The sequence below is a fragment of the Abramis brama genome, assembly GCF_963993115.1.
Source record: "Abramis brama genome assembly, chromosome: 9".
Lineage (NCBI taxonomy): Eukaryota > Metazoa > Chordata > Actinopteri > Cypriniformes > Leuciscidae > Abramis > Abramis brama.
In genome coordinates, this window is record NC_139971.1 from 7,006,505 (window position 1) to 7,023,847 (window position 17,343).

The window sequence follows — 17,343 nt, forward strand, 5'->3', positions numbered from 1 at the left end:
CTAAACTATAATTACTAAAACTAAAACTGAAACTAAATATATAAAAACTAAAGATGTGAATGACTGAGACGTGAATACGCATGACACTGCGGCTCTGGTTCATCCCCTGGAGTGTCTCAACCACAGAGCTCCATCAGAAAGAGATCTGACCAAGCTTTGACCCAACAACAGCTCACCACACTGCCTCTCTCTGGACTGAAGGATCTGCATTAAGATGAATCTCTCATCTGAAGAGATCAGCAGAGCATCAACAACTGCACAGTGGAGAAGTCCTGCTTTAAATTCACTGGCAGCTGAAGTCCTACAGTGTAACTGACAAGACTGGGATTGTTCATTTATTTGGACTCCTTTCAGCGCATTGACGTTAAGGTCTTACATCGAGAAATGCATGATGGAGGAAATGCTTTTCAAATGATTCCCTCCATTTTCAACCACATGGTAGCTCGAATGAAAAATTGCTCTGATCTTCAGCATGGCTAGATCTACAGGAGCTGTTAAAAAGCAAAAGGGAGATTGCACTTGCTGGTAAATTACAAAAAGAACTGCCGATTTGGGCTTTTGACACACGCTCTGCACTTGGTTTCCTGAATGAGTGGCAGATGAAACGTGGATTGAGAACCCACAATTCATTCCATTTATGCACGATTTTAGATGTACAGATAGAAAACAGCGTAAAATCCAGTCCGAAAGAGAAAGATTGAAAAAGAAGCAATCACTATACAAAATAAATAAAAGTGATGCTTATAAATACCAAATCAAATGTGAAATGATTTATTTTATAGTCAGTGAGCTCGGGCCAACCAGCTGAAGCTGAGCACCACAAGTACGCCGAACACCCTCGTCTTATTTTCCACCCCAGAGGAATGGGGGAAAAAAGAGGAGAAGAAGCATCTTCGAGAAGGACTGAAATCCTCTGTGTACTATAACAAAGACTTCTCTGTTTCGGGAACCAATCATTAATCTATCCAAAGATGTCCCTTGGGCATGAATGTGTTCAAAAACCGACAGTAAAACTTAAAAGAATAAATTCTGTCATTGTTTACACACTCTCATGTCCTACCAAAACCTCTCTGCTGTTATTTTCTTTTCATGGAGCACACAAACAGAAATGTTAAAGTCGTTTTTTTTTCATACAAGTTCACAGTAAGCATGATTTTTATGCTACAAAAATGAGGAAAAATGCCATTAAAACAAAAGAAGTAGATATGATTAGGCAGACTTGAAATATATAGTGCACACAAATCTAGACTTATTTATGGTGTTTTGTCCTTTTTGGAGCTTAACAGATGTCGCCAATTTAAACTCCACCTTAAAAAAATGGTAGGATTTACTTAATTTTCACTTTTCAGAAAGTGCTACAGTAGTAAATTTCACAAATAACACATTGAATCAAACATGTTTTTTTTTTTAGTACAAAGACTCTTGCTGTTATGATGCAGAGCAGGAAGCAGGATCCAGATGCAGCAGTGTTTTTATTAAATAAACTTGAATTATGACAAAGACTAAGAATAAACTTGAACTAAGACAATGACTAAGAATCCAGGACAGAACAGGGAACATAACATCAAGAACTCACAAAGACTGAACTAGACACAGGGCTTAAATACAAAGGCAAACAAGCTAAACAAGATAACAAGGGGGCGTGGCTAATCAGAAACACCTGGGAAGACTAATCAACATAACGGGAGACAGCTAAACATGAAAAGACAGGGGAACACATGACAGACAAGAAACACACAAACCCACACCGTGACACTTGTAAAACATACTGTAATAATCTTTGTTTTTTTTATAACTTTGATAAAAAACTTAGATTTTTTTTTCTTTTTTTTTACAGCACATTGTTGTATGGACAAGAACTGCATGCATTATTTGATATTTTTCTGTTCCACAGAAGAAGAAAGAAAAAAATAGCATACAGGTTTGGGACGGCACATGAGTGAGTAAATTATGATAGGAGCATTATATTAGAGTGAATAATTTTCCATTTTTTAGGATAAAGAAGGGAATTTTTAGAAGTATTGATACTTTGAAAGTGCTCATCAAATAGTGCCAGTGTACACAGCAAAGTCACACAGAACAGAGTTTAGGTATACCTTGAGATTTCTGCTCACACAAAGGAATCCTCCTCCCTTTGCAGCCACTCTGTGTTGGCACACACCCACCCACACACACACACCCACCCACCCACACACACACACTCACACTCAGGCTTGTTTTATTGGGTTGGCTTCTCAAAGCTCCATGCTCTCAGTAGGTGGTTCAAAAGCCAATTCTGATGTTCTGATTCCTATAAAACATTCATGCTTTGTGTACCGACACTGCTGTTACTTTAATAATAAGTAGATTTTTGGTGGAGTGGCAGAGGATTCAACATTTTGTAAAGACTAGGAAGAAATAGTTGATTTTGCTGTTGGCTTCCCCACCACTTTTTTTTTTTTTTCTTTTCTTTCTTTTTTTTACCCTCCCTTCTTTTACAGATAGTTAAGTAATTTATGTGTAAAAAATATAATGGAAAAGTTTATATAAAGTAATATAATAGTAGTAATTCAGCTTATTTGAACAACATTGGGTAACACTTTATAGTGTAATAAAGTACATAATTAGTTTATAAACTGTAGTTAATACATTAATAGACTATATATAAAGAGTGAGTTCTTCATTCATTGTCACTGCAATTAGCAAAGTGTTATAGTTTAATTAGCTCATTTGTAAAGAGTTAGATAATGCTTTGTTAACAACATACTGTATTAACTGTAAATAGTTCTCACTTTAGATTACGTCATGAAAATGGGAAAATGACGTTAAGTGTTTTAAACCAACCTTTATTGGACATGAATTGCATTATTATTAAGAGTTAAAATGTTTAACATTAAAATGTTTACAAGAATATTAAGCCGGTCTCCAAAGCTAAACCTAACTAACTAACTAATTAAAATTATTCTGTCAATATGAATTATGTACAAATACTCATAAGATCACATCAGTAAGGATTAGGGGTAGGTTTAGGGGAAAGAAAATACAGTTTGTACAGTGTAAAATGCATTATTTCTACGGAAAGACCCTATAAAACTTGGAAACCCAATGTGTGTGTGTGTGTGTGTGTGTGTGTGTGCTTAATGCATTTGTAAACATTTTTAAGAACACTGAATATGAATGTAATTAATGTCTAATAAAGGTTGGTTTAAAGCACTTAAAGTCATTTTCCCATTTTCCATGGCCTAAAGAACTATAAACTGTTAATAAGTTGTTAACCAAGCATTATCTAACTCTACATATGAGCTTATTAAACAATAATAATTCGTTAATAACTATGATAATTAATGAAGAACTCACTATTTGTATATAGTTTATATAACTATTTACAAATAGTGAGTTCTTCATTAATTGTCACAGTCATTAACAAATTATTATTGTTGAAGACTAATTATAAAATACAATTATAATTGTACAGACTACATTTATGATGCTTTTTTTGTTTTTTTTTGTTTTGTTTGTTTTGTTCTTTTTGCGGCTTGTTTTTCCTATATACTGCAGTGTGAACATTCAATTCAATCTGCACCATCCATAACATTTAACACCAATCAACACTTATTTAAATAACTAGTATCTCAAAGATTTCTTTGCGGCTCTTACTTGTTACAGTTTTTGAATTTTTCAGTAAATGAATGAATGACACTTCAGACTAACCGTCATCTTTTGACTTAAGCAACCTGCAGGGAACATTCAAAATGTATACACAATAAATGCAACACTTGCTTTATTGAATGTCTATTAATATGAGTATGATGTCTATATTAATGTATACCTACAGTTTATAAACTATATAGCTAACTAATAGCTTGCAAATTATTTGTAAGTACTTTATTACTCTATACTTATTATAAAGTGTTTCCCCACATTGCTAAGGAATGGTCAGTAATTGTTCATCAGTTCACCATGGTTTAATGGGCTGTTGCAGAAGAGCCATGGGTACTGAGAACTTACAAAGAGCCTGCTTGCTGAATCATCCAGAATGAATGTTTAGAGAGTTATTGTCCCTCTGGCTGAATGAGGTTTGCAATCTTTCAGATTCTCCCCACCCTGCTGTAACTTGATCAGTGTGTCTGATATGAGAAAATATTTTCATACTTGTCAAACCCAATAGAGCCATCACCGATGAAAGCTTTGAGTTGCCTGTTACCTAATCTAGTCACAATGAGAACATTAATCACTCCCTCTCTCAATTACTGTTATTTCCTTCTGTCTTTCTCTCGCTTTTCATACCTATGATTAAGACAAACACGTATGGGCCTGTGGAAGAGTTTCTGAGAGCTTAACTTCTAAATGAAAGTACATTTCTCTTGTCCGTAGGGCTTTCTGAGACCCTGGGTCAAATTCATTGAACTTCCTGTAACAAAGAATGGGCATAAACAAGCAAACAAGCAAATCAATAATAAAATAAAAATAATAAAATAAAATGAGACTAATTATAGAATACAATTATAATTGTACGGACTCTGGATTTTTTTGTTATTTTTGCAGCTTGATATCCTATGCTTTTCCTATATACTGCAGTGTGAACATTCAATACAATTTGCAACATCCATCAACATTGATTTAAATTAGTATCTCAAAGATTTACTTGTTACAGTATGTACATATTTCAGTAAGTGAATGAATGACACTTCAGATTAACCGTCATCCATTGACTTCAGCAACCTGCAGGGAACATTCAAAATGTATACACAATAAATGCAACACTTGCTTTATTGAACAAATATAAGACACAGCCTCCAGGGAGGTTTGTGTTCTAATCTGTTAAATGATTTCTAATATACAAGTTGATGAGAAGATAATACTGTAACTGTCAATCAAAATAAAGCCTGCACAACTTAGCATGTGTTTCCAACATAATATTGGAGGACATAAAGTATCTGGAGAGCTTTGTTCTACTATCTCAATTAAGCTACATATGTGATCATCTGAAACTAATTACCCCCCCCCCCCCCCCCCCCACACACACACACCCAAATGACTGTCGTCAAAACACATGTAAACACTTACTCGCATTTACTTACAATCTATAATCCATCAATAAAACTTACTAGCAGATGGTGCCACCATTGTTATTTCATAGGCTGTTTAGGAACTCAATTGCTTCCCATCTAAATTCATAGAAGGAGATTATGTGTGTAACCATCTCTTTAAAAAAATTTTTTTTTCCTATTTTCTTGAAAAGATGTTGTCTAAAATATGTTATGTAGTTGTATTTTATATCTTTGTAAATGTTTATGTACAGCGCTTTGGTCAACCCATGGTTGTTTATAAATGTGCTTTATAAATAAATAAAGAAAGTAATCAAATGAGCGGCTAAATGAATGTGTTTGTATGGCGTTTCAGAGATCTGAGATCAGGGTGAGTATGATGTGAGCTGTGAGGCCAAGCTGTGGCAGAGAAGAGACAATAAGCCCCTTGAGCCTTTCATTATGACAACATTATGACTGGCAACAAGTCATCATTTACAGTCTTGAGCAAACGGCCAGTGAAACAGGGAGAGAGATAGAGATAGAGAGAGCGATAAAGGACAGCAAAATGTGGCATATTAAAAAATGTAGGCAATAATCATGAGGGTGTACTCATACGCGATTGATTAATCGAGCCTAGAACCCAAATGAACCGTGCTCTGGCCCACCTCTTCGACGTGGGCCAGGGACGATTAAACAATCCGTGTGGTCAAACGCACTCAGGCACGGTTCAGATTGCCTAGAGTGAGTACACCCTCAGGAAACAAGATGTTGAATATGTATGTATGTATGTACTACAAATTGTAGACCTGCACAAGGCTGGGATGGGCTACAGGACAATAGGCAAGCAGCTTGGTGAGAAGGCAACAACTGTTGGCGCAATTATTAGAAAATGGAAGAAGTTCAAGATGACGGTCAATCTCCCTCGGTCTGGGGCACCATGCAAGATCTCACCTCGTGGGGCATCAATGATCACGAGGAAGGTGAGGGATCAGCCCAGAACTACACGGCAGGACCTGGTCAATGACCTGAAGAGAGCTGGGACCACAGTCTCAAAGAAAACCATTAGTAACACACTACGCCGTCATGGATTAAAATCCTGCAGCGCACGCAAGGTCCCCCTGCTCAAGCCAGCGCATGTCCAGGCCCGTCTGAAGTTTGCCAATGACCATCTGGATGATCCAGAGGAGGAATGGGAGAAGATCATGTGGTCTGATGAGACAAAAATAGAGCTTTTTGGTCTAAACTCCACTCGCCGTGTTTGGAGGAAGAAGAAGGATGAGTACAACCCCAAGAACACCATCCCAACCGTGAAGCATGGAGGTGGAAACATCATTCTTTGGGGATGCTTTTCTGCAAAGGGGACAGGACGACTGCACCGTATTGAGGGGAGGATGGATGGGGCCATGTATCGCAAGATCTTGGCCAACAACCTCCTTCCCTCAGAAAGAGCATTGAAGATGGGTCGTGGCTGGGTCTTCCAGCATGACAACGACCCGAAACACACAGCCAGGGCAACTAAGGAGTGGCTCCGTAAGAAGCATCTCAAGGTCCTGGAGTGGCCTAGCCAGGCTCCAGACCTGAACCCAATAGAAAATCTTTGGAGGGAGCTGAAAGTCCGTATTGCCCAGCGACAGCCCCGAAACCTGAAGGATCTGGAGAAGGTCTGTATGGAGGAGTGGGCCAAAATCCCTGCTGCAGTGTGTGCAAACCTGGTCAAGAACAACAGGAAACGTATGATCTCTGTAATTGCAAACAAAGGTTTCTGTACCAAATATTAAGTTCTGCTTTTCTGATGTATCAAATACGTATGTCATCCAATAAAATGCAAATTAATTATTTAAAAATCATACAATGTGATTTTCTGGATTTTTGTTTTAGATTCCGTCACTCACAGTTGAAGAGTACCTATGATACAAATTACAGACTTCTACATGCTTTGTAAGTGGGAAAACCTGCAAAATCGGCAGTGTATCATTGTTCTCCCCACTGTATGTGTGTGTTTGTGTCATTTAAAGTATAACAAAAGCCTATTGGAAATATGACAGTGATCCAATGCCATTAGTTCTTATGTCAACAGCAGTGCAGTGATAGTGGTTCTCTCTCGAGTAAAGAGTTGGTTAATGGTTGCAACAGTTCTCAAGTCACTAGTAGCTACACTGAACTGAGGAAATAGTTTAGACACGGACATGTCCACAGATGACCGATGAGCTGCTGATACAAGCATGCATAAACGAACAGTTGACTTGAATGAGGGGGCGAAATTAAAGTTTTTTATTATTGTTTCTCATGGTATATGTAAAAATGTATGTTGATTAAGACTAGTCTTAATTAAGACTAGTCTGAATACATAGCAAAAGTGGTAAACAGCTGCCATTTAATACTCAAACATAGTAGGCATGTTTACATTACGGAACAAATGAGTAACGCAATTTTAACACTCTAGTAAATACTTTTAACTAACAAAATACTCTGATTAACAAATTAGTAAGTAATAGTGCATAGTCGAATGTGGTAGTTCACTATTAGCTAATCAATTATTTGTTCATACCATCCATACTAAGAACTACTACATACAAGTTCATAATTAATATGAATAATTCACTATGTATAATTAATTCTAAAGTGAAGGTAATGGTAACCCATTAGTTTTGACTCAAGTATTACCAAATACTTCAGAAGGAATAATTCATTATTTGGACATTAAGTCATTGAGTGAGTTTACATGCACCCTCATAATGCGATGATAATGGGATTTTGGCAATATCGCGATTAAACTTTACCTCATGTAAACGCAATACTTCGATCAAATTAATGCGATTAAGCTCATGATCATCCAGATGGTGCGAAGAACGCGACTGCAGCGTAGGCAAACCCGGCATTGCGATGTTAATCACGGCACCGAATAATATCCAGTTCGTCCATGAAAATATATTTTGAATTTGATGTGAGTAGATTAAAACAATGGTCAGTAACATGCATACTGTATGCCTTATCTGAGTGTGGTATAACCATACTAATTAGCGAATAATCAGAATAATGAAAATTGCATGTAAACTGTAGTGACGAGTTCTGATCATGTCATGTAAAATCTTACTGCGATTAAGACCTTACTCTGATTACTTAGAAATAATTGCATTTGTGGTGCACTTGTAAATGTAGTCAGTGTAAGCTTTTGAGGTTTTCGAAAGGTTTTGGATAGTAATTCCTTCCGATGGATTTGGTAACACTTGAGTCAGTTCTAGTGGGTTACCATGATCTTCAGAATACTGTTCCAAATGCTTAGTAGTTCCTTTAGAAGGATGTACAGTAGTAACACTTGAGGCATTATCCAAAACCTCAAAAGCTTACAATGATTTCAGTCAATATTATGGAGTTCATGCTTTTCACTTTAGAATACTGTTCCAAATAATTAGTAATTCCTTTAGAATGATGTAGTAACACATGAGTCATTACTAGTGGGTTACATAATGTATTATTCACATACTAATATTCACATAATCATAAAATAATCATACCAAAAGAGACCTGCTGGGTGAAAGGGAAGAAGGTAAAATCAAACTCTTATTCAGACAAGCAATCAAACCAGGTGTAAAACCAAATTAAATCTCGTAGAAACCCCTACCCTGAAATTATTGATATTTTTTCTAAAATCGGCTCCAATATGCTTTTTTACATAACAGAACGTTCTGCTCTGAGCTCTGTGCAAGCTGTTTACAGAGATGGCCTGCAGCAAATTTCCCATCATGCATGCCGACTGTGAATAATTCATTCACCTTCTGTGAAGTATTGCGGAGGGAGACCTCTTCGCTTCCCAGTCATACTTTTAGCTCTAATTTGGGGTCTCTGATTAATTATTCCTCCCATTAAATACATGATTGCGAGTTTTTCATGACGATAATTTCCCAGAAACTGGGAATTCTGAGCTATCAAAAGCCATTGCTGTACACTGGTGATTTACCGCATAGATTCCTCACCCAATTCAAGCATGATTCCAGCAGCTGAGGTCAGCGAGAATATAGAAATGCTAATGAGCTCCTAATAAACATCCGATAAGGCCTGGTTAGGCCCATTTTGTTTCATTTCTCGTACCACTGGGGAAAACTAATGAGGAGGAACTGGAATGCTGAGGCCATATTCCCCAGCGTAAGGTGTTCGCATGCTACTACTTTATTTTCTTTTAAATAAATAACCACACATTACTCATGCATGAAGCACAAGTTATCCACACAATGAGAATTTTGATGTGACCTCCAGCTGAGAAGCTCATGGCTGTCCATAAACTGACCTCCCACTACAGCCAGAGAGAAATAAGAGTTCATTTGCAAATCACAATGTAATTATGACACTTCCATCTCTGGAAAGATCTGGCCCCCACTTTCAGGACACTTCAATTCGCACTTTGCCTCTTTGGCCAAATTGAATGCTGTCAGTGGACCTCAGACATGCATCATATGGGTGGTTCTGAAGAAGGTTGGAGGCCCACGCTTGCACAAATGTCACAGCCAAAGATGAAAACACTGATCAGAGAGAATTCAGTTCACTGTTGTAAAAGCAGTGTGGTGCTGCTCTGGCTGGCCTGATTTGTAGTTGTGAGATGGAGCCCAAAGATGCAAAGATCTCCAGGTATGACAGAGGGATGAAGTGAAGAAAGATGGCCCAACAGCTGCTCTTTGAAATGCTGAAATGCCTGCTGACAGTTACAGAGTCCTGCAGAGAGATACTGAAAGACAGACAGCAGCAAAATAAGAAGGCTTTGATCTCTGTGCATGGTCGAAGTAGTCTTTTCTTGTATATGTGGTTGATGTGTGTAAGTATTATTTGATCAAATAAATAGTTCCAAATCAAAATTTTGATTGGATGAGTTGTGTTTGAATTGCACATTTTATTTTAATGCATCAAGATGCTATGTTGCTTGGCAACCGTAAATGGCCTAACATTAGTAGGTGGAAGAATTGTTTATGGTATAGTTTATTTTTTGTGAATAAAAAAGCCTGACCATGTCAATGCTAAACACCTATAAGTATTGTGGTATTCCACCATGTTTCTCACTTAATCCAACTCGTAAAGATCGGGATTGTAGAAAATCCAGAGCTTCCTACTGGTATTTACAACTTTGTGGTGGCGTTCATGTGCGTTCAACTCATAAATACGATCTTAAACACACAATATGTTTAAATTTACAGTAACACTTTATTTTAATGGTCCCTTTTGAACATTCTGTTGATTACAGCCCCTTTCACACTGCAATCCTGGTAAATTACCGTAAAATTACCAGAATGACTTCACCGGTAAATACACAAATATGCTGTTCACACAAGCAACGGCATTCTGGCTTTTAACCGGTAGGAGACCATTCACACATCAGCAGTGAAATACAAGTAAATTCTGTGATGTCAGCCATCGGAAATTATCTTTAAACGCTGCGCCGTTGTGTTTATCTGCCTGCATGAGGAGAAACGCTTTAGTTTCACTTTCTGTTCAATTTGACAACATCTTTTGATGTCTACGTGACAGGCATAACGGACGATCAAACAGAATGCGTGTTTGCTCTTAAAAACACGAGACGCGCGCAATAGTATCCAACTACAGAGCTGCAACGCTGATAAATGGAAAAGAAGGCTGGGTCTCGAGCGCAACACGTTGAAAAAGCTGTGAGACGTGGCACATATTTAAATAGAAAAACTATTAAAAAGCTTACTGTAAACAGTGCAGAGTAATCAGGTCAACTTCAAAGTCTTTATGATTGGCCTAAAGCAGACTTCTTATGTCATCGCCATCTGACTTCGAACCTGCAAATACCGTTAATCTTCATTCTGCGTTCACACAGAGCACATTACTGGTACATTACCGGTAATGTACTTCCCTTAACAGGACCTTTTCAAAAATACTGGTAAATTGGTTCTGGCAATTTACCAGTATTTTTGAAAAGGTCCTGTTCACACATGATCTGTTCCTGGTAATTTACCAGTAAATACTGTATGTGTGAAAGGGGCTTATATGTCAGTTTGCAACTACATGTCAACTAACTCGCATTAGAGTATTAGTAGAATGTCTGCTTATTGTCTGCTAACATTTTATTGTGATGGTCCTCCAACAGACATTCTACTGACTATACGTAACTTTGCAAGTACATGTCAACTTATTCTAACCCTACCAATCTACTAATACTCTACTAACACTCTAATGAGAGTTAGTTGACATGTTGCAACACAACTTATAGTCAACATAATGTGTTAAAGGGACCATCAAAATAAAGTGAAATCGAATTTACCAGTAAATGCACACCTTTTCCCTTACATGTAAACCTTAACATTTATGATGTCAAAGTAAACTTATATGGGACTTAAGATGCAGCTTTTGTGCTTTGGTCACCGTGATTTTTGCCAAGTAAGGCATTATCCTGGATCAACATATTTTAAAATACTTGAAACCACAAAATTGGAATTTGGTTGTAAATCTTAACTTGACAAAAACTGTAAACTTGTCCCTCAAATCTGATTGATTGATTGGAATGTTGTTCCAAGATCAACAAATATGTTGATTTAGGAATATGTTGCACTTGGTGAAATCATGTTCACCGCTTTTGAGCCTACTTAACAGCCCCTGGTTCTGCAATCACAACAGAGTAATTCCAATTTTACTCTGGAATCCAATTTTACTCATAAAAAAATAAAATAATTATGCATATTTTTGTCATGTGATATTCATGAGTTGCACAGCACAGATGCTTTTTCATGAGCTACACTAACAGATTCAATGCATTTTGTTTCTTAAAAAAAAAAAAAAAAACATATCTGGAGAGGCAGAGCCCATTTTAATCATTGCTTTTTAAATACCATTACAGTTTTCTCCTGCACAGCAATTAACTAACAAAAAAAATAAAATAAAAAATAAATAAATAACAACAAACCAAGCTAAATAATTGAACAAACATTAAGCTTTTGCTTTGACATAATTTCTTAGTTATACCTAAGAGACAAACTTTAATAGAATAAAACCATTAAAGGTTGAAAATGGGGGCTATGTTGTAGGCAATCATGCAAAACTGCTTTCATTTTCTGGATCATGTGATGGCCGTGGAGTTGTGTTGGTGTTGGGGAAAAGTTACTCTCTCACTCTGTTTAAAACCCTAAATCTGCCCTTTTCCCCCTCATTTCTGCACAGCGCTGTGGGGGAAATGTCTGATTTATCTACACAGTGCAGACTATGCTCTTCAGGGGGCAATAATTAATCCCTCATTTATGAAAAAATAAAAGCTGGTTGCTGATAAGCCAGTATGGTCAGGGACTCATTTCTCTGTAACCTCTACATCGGGACCCTCAAGGCTGCCTGATTCGACTCAAACAACCACCACACACAGCCAAACCATCGGTATCAGTCACTGAAGGGCAGGAGCGTTTAGCTTTCTTCTCTGTGCTCCTGAACCAGCTATAAAGACGCAGCCTGGTGGAAATGAAGCACTGCATCAGTATTACAAACTCCATTTATTCCGTATTGAGTTCTCATTAATGAGTTATTAACCTTCCACACATTTTCACACTGCAGTTATAGTGAAATAAACAGCAGTATGAAGGCACACTCTTAGAAGAAAAAGTTCTATAAGCATAAAGGGTTCTGTCAGGCACTTCATATATTGAACCTTTTTTATGAATTTAGTAGTAATTGATTTTGTTTTAGTTAATTTTTAATTGTAAATTTTTTTTTATGAATTAAACAGCTTGTAAACTACTTTGTCACTAGAAAAAAACTGAAAATAAACTGAAACGGTGAGACAAAGGTATTATGCAATCATTTAAGACATGTATCCTTATATATAACTTTTATATAGAGCTGCAGAATATCCTACCAACCAACTTAGAAAACACACAGAACATTGATCGATTCTGACCTAACTTTGAACTATTTTACATTTTTAAACAAGCTTCTATATTGTTTGTAATTTGCCTTTTTTTTTTTTTTATTGTATTACTGACTGTCAACTTCTTTTCAATCATTTTTTAGGGCTTTTTTTTTTTTTTTACTTGCATTAGTTAGCAGTCTGTTCCTCACACCAAGGTATCGTATGGCTTCAGAAACCCTAGAATATTGTGCCTGATTCATATGGACTGCCACTACTGCTTTAGTCTCGCTCCACATTCATTAAAGTTGTTTGGAAAAGAGCAACCTGGCCAATACTTCAACTTTCTTCTTTTGTGTTCTATTGAAGAGAAAAATCATGATTTGGAATAACATTCACTATAGTGAAAAATAATAACATTTATAGTATACTACAAACGGTAACACTTTATTTTGATGGTCCCTTTTGAACGTGCTGTTGACTATAAGTAACTTTGCAACTACTTTCATTGGAGTATAAGTAGACTGTCTGCTTAATATCTGCAAACACTTAATTGTGATGGTCCTCCAACAGACACTCTACTGACTATAAGTAATTTTGCAACTACATGTCAACTTAATCTAACCCTAACCCTACCAGTCTACTAATACTTAACTAACACTCTAATGAGAGTTAGTAGACATGTAGGTACAGCGTTACTTATAGTCAACAGAACGTGTTAAAGGGACCATCAAAATAAAGTGAAACCACATTTACATATTACATACTTAATATAAATACCCTGCAATTGGTATACCAAATTAGTATATTTAAAGTATACTAAAGTATCCTAAATTGGAACTAATTTTGTACTTGATGTACTTTAGTTATCCGGAAATAGTACTGAGGTTCAACTAAAGATTTGATTGTGCTAAAATGGCACTATTGCAAGTATACTTTAGGTACAGTTTAAATATCTTACATTTAAAGACTGATATTATACAGATATATTATACTATTACTAATAGTGATATTACACACATTTTAGGCTAAATATTAAGAAATGTGCATAGTGCAAAAAATAAGTACTCCAAATAAAGTTGAATTATAATTTTGATATCAGTAAGTCTGAAGTGATAACATGTTAATTGATTTGTAGAATACTAAGTATGAATTAAACACATTTTAAATACATATTGGTATAGGTTTTTTTTTTTTTTTTTTTCACTAGGGATTATAAAATAATTTTCATTTTTGGGTTAACTGTTCTTTCACTTCAGATGTGACTTGTCACGCCTCATCAGCCCAGTTTGCTACTGTACTCCTCCTCTCTTTTCTGCTCCTGTCAGGAGCCTGGCTGCAGGGTGGCGATCAAAAGGATGGGTTGACACGGACTCAAAGGAAGGTGGTTGTTCTGTCACATCAGATAGTCAGTTACATTAAATGTTCAGCTCTCAAGTCAGTGGACACACGGACCAGGTATGAAAGACTCTCACATCCCCAGCCAAGCGTTGACTCCAACACGAGCACCATTTCAGTGGAACAGGGTCGACTGAAGGAGCGTGTGCCCATTTCTCACCACCTCACTCTTGTCCACTGGCACACGCTGTCAGGGTTAGCAAAGACCAACTCAAGCAGAGAAGCTCCATCCTCTGATAATGTGCGTTTAATAAGTATTAGATTGGATGGCAGATGAATATGGTCTCAGCACTGCAAGAATGACAGTTTGACTTTTCATACCATTGATGCGTGGGTTGACAGCCCGCATGTATTAGCTAATGGCGCGGTTCCACTGCATCTGTTAGCGATGGTTCAGTGAGCTCACAATTATCAGATGCCATGGATCACTGCAGGGGCCCATTACAAACAAGTGTGTGTGTGTGTGTGTGTGTGTGTGTGCACGCATGTGTAACTGCTCTGTGGAACGCAGGGTCAGTGTCTCTCGAGAGGCGATTTCTCAGAAACGATCTCATTGGTTTTGCGTTGGTTGCCATGCCTCGTGTTCAGGAGAAGCTGCCACCATTTTTGAAACACCAATAAAGGAAAAATATTGTGCTGGTCATTTTCCATATGTTTTCACAGTCTTGTTGACCCTGGTAAATCACTGTATGTGCAAACAGGATTACCTAAAAACAGATAGCATTCATTTTCTGCTGTATTGGACAGGAGAGCGTTATTGAATAAAACCCGAACTGACAATATCCATGCCACATAATCTCTGATATATAAAGCTCTAACAGATGCAACATATTCTAAAGACAATTATTGCCAACTGTTTTTAAATTTTGTATCCCAAAGGATTAATGTTCTGGCAAACATATGTGAGCTGTACGGTATCTGACAGTGACATTAGGCAGATCTCTTTTGTAAAAAACAAAAACAAAAACAAACCCTTATGTATAGAATGATTTTATATTTTAATATGAAGGGAATAATTGATTTGATGTACTTATGTTGTGAAATTTAATAGTGTGCATGATTGTGGTGTGCATTAGCCGGGAATGAAAAAGTTGTATGTGTACTTTTAATCATGCATTTCAGTATGAGAAATTACCTCCTCATGTTTCAGAATGACTTACCCATAAACATTAATATAAAGAGCCCATATGTTGTATGATATTAATATTTAATTAATATTCTATATTTGAAATCACACCAGGAGAAATTTGGTTATTATTTATATAATAATTATTAATGTTCATTTTATTGACAATAGAGGAAGAATCATTTCCTAGAATGCTGTAATTTCTCCATATACATGTATTATTTTCACGGTCAGGTTCAGATGAAGATGATGAAAAGGTTCAAACTAGTTTCCACAAATAAAAGGTTTTTTTATTAAAACAAACTCAGGTAATCCAAAAGCAGGAAGGCAACGTAACAGCGTGTGATACACAAACAATATCAAACAACAAGTGAATGAAAGGAGGAATCACACAGGGTGATTGAACTCAAATGATGAACAGGTGGTGACTCATTAATCAGAAACCATAGTTGGAGCCTATAAAACCATACATGAGGAGCGGGAAACTGGAACAAAGGAAAACAGGTGACTGATAAAAACTAAATAGAAAGTTCATGAATATGAAACAAAACAGGCAGCTTGTGACAATTATATAATCAGTACAGTTTGACTGCTCAGTAATAATTTTATTAATTCACATATTAAATGATTGAGGTAAAGTTGCAGGTATGTTTTATGGTATGTTTTAGTCAACCTTGATAACCAAAAAACAAATCAGGGCACATTTATTCCAAATTGTTTATGAATTCAGCCACAATATACCAGTTGTTCAAGAACACAATACTGTAGCCTATGTGTTGTTGAGTAAACTCCTGTAACTGAGTGCTTCTAACAGAAAGCAGATTGCTATATTCTTTGTGAAGTTTGTTTACATGCTGAGATAAAATGCAGATATTTAAGTTTAATTACGTATTTCATTCATCTGTAACACTTTATTTTGATGGCACACTTTAGACATTCTACTTACTATAACAGGGTTCGTACAGATACTGTGCAATGAAATTCCAGGACTTTCAAGGACTTTAAGCACTACTTTTTTGGATTTCAAGGACTGATTTTGAAACTGATTTTTTTCCATAAATTTATGATTGACCTGAAGAATGAAAGTTGTATTATATACTTATCATAAACTTAATATCACTCATAGCCATGTGAAATAGCTGTATATCTCAGACGGACTGCAGAGTTAATTTTTCATGAAACGATTAAAAAATTCAAGCACTCTTCAAGCTCCTTTTCAAAAATATGGCTGTTTTCAAGGATTTTCCAGGACTTAAATTTCAAAAAGTAAAAATCAAGCACTTTAAGCACCTTGTACGAACCCTGCTATAAGTAACTTTGCAACTACCAGTCATTATTAGTAGACGGTGAACTTGATTTTGAACTTGAAGTCCAACATGTTCCTGGATCAACATTCCAATCAACCAATCAGATTTGAGGGACAAGTTTAGGCTTACAAATCAGGGTTAGGTGCTTCTGCATCAGTATTATTCACATATCATTTCCCTCTGATTTTAGGGATACGTTAAGGGTACGGTTAGGTTTAGAGGTAGGGATAGGGTTAGGACTAAATTTTCGAACAGGAATGTTGTTCCAGGATCAACCAAATATGTTGATCCAGGAACATGTCTCTGCAAAAAAAAAACCCCACTTTATTATTGTGGTCCCCCAACAAAAATAATACTGACCCTAAAACCTAACCTTAACCTATCAGTCTAATACTCTACTGAGAGTTAGTTAACATGTAGTTTCAAAGTTACTTCTACATAACTTGTGAGTTTACACTCAGTTCTCTACATTTCCTATATGCCTCTCACAAAAGCTACTGGCTGCATTACTTTCTTTCTCTTAGAAATGCTTTTGTACATGCCGAAGACAACTGCACCTTAGCAAAAAAATAAAAAAAAAATAAAAATAAGGAAACAAATATTGTTGATTCATGAAGACACTCAATAGAACCATATGGTGACGAACCTGATGCATATTCCCACACC